This window comes from Cebus imitator, unplaced genomic scaffold (genome assembly GCF_001604975.1).
Source record: "Cebus imitator isolate Cc_AM_T3 unplaced genomic scaffold, Cebus_imitator-1.0 Scaffold150, whole genome shotgun sequence".
NCBI lineage: Eukaryota > Metazoa > Chordata > Mammalia > Primates > Cebidae > Cebus > Cebus imitator.
The window spans coordinates 1,420,904-1,424,932 of record NW_016107465.1 but is presented as its reverse complement, the minus strand read 5'-3'; positions in this window follow the sequence as shown (position 1 = coordinate 1,424,932).

Genomic DNA, 4,029 nt, shown 5'->3' with positions numbered 1-4,029 from the left:
CACCTCTATGTGCCAAATACACAATTTCTTTAAAGAGTTAAACTTCGGATTGAATGAAAGAAGACACTTCTTTGATCTATTATGAGAATGACAGCTAATTAGAGCGTTATATTCACTGTGACTTCTTTTTCACTTGGAAACCAAAGATTAAGTTTCTTCATCACGCTTGATCAGAAGCAAGCATGGTGGTCATTACATAAAATCCACTGTGAAATCAGGAGTCAAATGATGTCACTAATAAACCTTGTAGCTAAGGCTTAATTAATACCCTCTGAGCAACAATCATTCTCAGTAAGTGCAACGAGACAGATTATAATGATTGTTTTATAAGTTTTGCTTAAATTGCCTGATGAATTGAGAATTTCAGAATTAAATGGGCCTAAGAAAAGGAATCATTAACATCAGAAAAGAATTCATACAGGTTTGGAAATTAGCATACGATTTACAAAAGAAAAATTGGAGAAGATAGAAAATGATGTAAGACAAAAGCAAGTACTGAACATTGAAGCAATATTCAAAATCATGAAGATCTAAGAAAATTTAAAATATAGATAACATCTGTTTGCAATCAAGTGAGGTTCATTTGCTAGGAAAATTCCCAAAGATGTAAGCAGCCTAAAAATATATACATTATCAATGTTTTATTATTGTTTTGATTGGTTTTTTTTCCTCAAATACTGGAGTTTAAAAGGATAGAAAACAAATTTCAGGTCACTGTGTTCATTTACTAATGACCTCTTGGCTACCAGCCACTTGTCCCTTCTTATTCTATCTGCCTTTTCTTCTTTTCCTACTCTGCTTTCAGACATAATTTTTTATTTAGCAATAACAACAATGTAAATTTGTGTAAGTATTTTAAGCTCCCAAGCACTAGTATGATTCTCTCATTTGATCCTCAAAATCCTTCTGTGGGCAGGAAAGTGTATTACGATTCTTTATTTTCTTCAGAGATAAAAATATGTTCAGAGAAGTTTAGCAACTTGCTTAAGTCCTGACAGATCTCACATCTAAGGTTTCCAAGGGTTCCATATGGTTCCCTCTGTACACAGTAGGCTGTCAGCTCAATCAAAAATACCTGAGTTTCCTTAGTTTTTAGAGCATACTATTACAACTTGTAACAGTGCAGATATTCACTCACTTAGCAAAATTTCTTGAGTGCCTACTATGTGCTAGGCACTGTGCTAGATACTAAGTGCTCATTAGTGAGCAAAAGAGACATGGTCCCTGTCCTCCTGGAATTTACCATCCATTGAGAAGAAAACTATTAAAGAAATACACTGCTATAGTCTGAAAGTGTACTTCCTTCAAAAATTCATGTTAAAATACTCACCCTCAAGGTAAGAGTATTATAAAGTGGGGTCTTTGGGAATTGATCATGTCATGGGAGCGGAGCCCTCATGTATGAGATTAGAGCCCTTATAAAAGAGACCCCAGAAAGGTGCTTTGCTCCTTCTACCATGTGAGGGCACAGCAAGAAAACACCATTTTTGAACAAGGAAATGGGCCGTCACCAGACACAGAATTTGCCAGGGCCTTGAACTTGGGTTTCCCAGATCCCCAAGATCAATCAATAAATAAACAACTTTTGTTGTTTATAAGCCACCCAGTCTATGTCATTTTGTTATAGCAGCCAAACAGACTGAGACATACTAACAAATATGGATGTATTAATATATTCTGATACAAGTGGAGTGAGTGAAAATCCCAGAGTACTCTAAGAAAGAATAAAGGAAGGGATCTTATTAGATGGGAATATGTGTGCATGTGTGTATGTATATTTATATGCAAGTTTGTGTGTATTTAGATAGGAGTATGTATGTCTGTATACGTATATTTAGATAGGGGCGTGTGTGCAGGGGGATGCACATGTATTTAGATGGAAATGTATGTGTATTTAGATGGAAGTGTGTATTTAAACTGGGGTGTGTGTGTGTGTTGGTAAGAGTGATATGTGTCTATTTAAACTGGGGTGTGTGTGTGTGTTGGTAAGAGTGATATGTGTTTATTTAGATGAAAGTGTGTGTGTGTGTTTAGATAGAAGTGTGTGTGTATTTAGATAAAAGTCTGTATTTAGGTGGAAGTGTGAGTCTGTTTAGATGGAGGTATATGTGTGTGTGCGAACATGTCAGAAAAAGCATTGGGTTGAAAGGGGGTGGGGAGTGAAAGGGAGTGTGGGTGAAGGGGGTTAGGGGAAGTAATACTGTGAAAAAACATCAGCATGTACAAACGCTCTGAGCAGCTGACACTACTCAGGAACTAAAGAAAGAACTAGAAATTCAGGGTAGCTGCATCTTCCCACACAAAGGGGGAGAATTTTGTGAGTTCATCCTGGCTGTTAGAGCCATGTTCATAAGTTTGGGTTTTACTCCAAGTACGGTGAAAGGCTACTGAAGTTGGAAAGAGACACGATCCAATTTATATTTTAAAAGATCGCTCTAACTTCTTTGTAGAGAATTAGAGTGGGGCAAGAGCAGAAAGACAGCAGAAGGCTCTTGTAGTTGTTCATGTGAGAGATGACAGCACTTAGGCTAAGACAGCAGTGAAGGTAATAGAAGAGAATGCCTTTAAGAGACATCGAAAGTGGCAATGAAAAGCCTTGATGTGGAGGGTTATAGAGGCACTAGGAATGGAGGCTGGCTCTCAGGCTTCTGGAGGTGTCTTTCATGGAGTAATTACAGCCAGTTGAATATTTTCCTTGCTGTCACATTCACGGTAAAGCCCTTATATATACATGTAAGGTGCTAATCTGATTCATGTTCTGGGCTTACTGACATATCATTTCTTATTCTAGGCAGTAGGAACCTGGTGGCATTTTTAACAGAAGTTTATCTTTCTCATATCATATTAAGATGATTGTGTTGGAGCACATAAAGATGTATTTATACACCTGAAAATGTGAGAAAAAAGGAACTGGGGTTTTAACAACTTTCTGTGGAAGGGCACAAATGTGATTTTTGGTAGTTACTGCACAGGAATAAAAAGGCATCCCCACCTTTAAGACATGGAAGACAAGTGTCTTTCACACAAGTTTCTTCCAATTCTTGTAGACCCTTTCAAAAATAAAGGTGTTAATACTTGGAGGAAAAAAACAAAATAAGTTTTCCTGCCTTACTGGTCACTGTTATATACACCTCATTTCTTTTCATTCTCCAATAAATACTGATATGACCTCTATATCTTTTTATACCTCAGGTTGGATGAAGATGACGTTATGGAACAAAAGGTAGATATACCTAATAATCATAGTAGCTAATATATATATACATGCTTTATAGTTGACATATGTGTTATGTTGACATGGGGCTTTTATGTCTGTTATCTCAGTGTCCTTTAAATTGGGTGATTATGCCCATTTGAGAGCTAAAAACGCCAAGCATTATCCTCAGGTGTTTTTATGTATCAATGCATTTCATCTTCACAACAACCTAATAATCTGAGGGTTTGGAGTAAACACCAGAAGAGTTGCTTAGTTAGGCTGAATATTCACATCAACTACTGGAAAAGGCAGCTACCCAATGTTAAAGACTTCAGCAGCCCATAGGATATCGTAGCCCCAACTAGTAGGAGGAGGAAGTCACCAATCTTATGAGATTTGGGGATTGGAGATGCTACCTTATCCGAGTTGGGGTGAAGGCAATGGCTCTCAGTTTCAGCTAACTTGCACCAGTCAGTCTCAGATCATCAGTCAAGTCTATTTTTGACAATCCTGCTTCTCATTCCACATATCCTCACATTTTACACACAAATAGTATCCCTACATACAGACGAAGAAACTGTATAGATGAAGTATAAAAAGAAGAAATAATTGGCAATGGACCCAAGATGGCTTCAAAGGCTCTGGGCACCTTCACCACTTTAATATGTGCCTCCCTGCCATGCTGGGAGAGTATGGTAGAAAGCAAAAGCCTGCTCCCACAGGAAATGCTGAGACTGGGCATGGCTACTGCTGGTGATCATGCTAACAGCCCACAGGCCTCCAGTCCTAGTGCTGGTGTTCACACTAACAGCCCACAGTCATCCAGTCCTAGT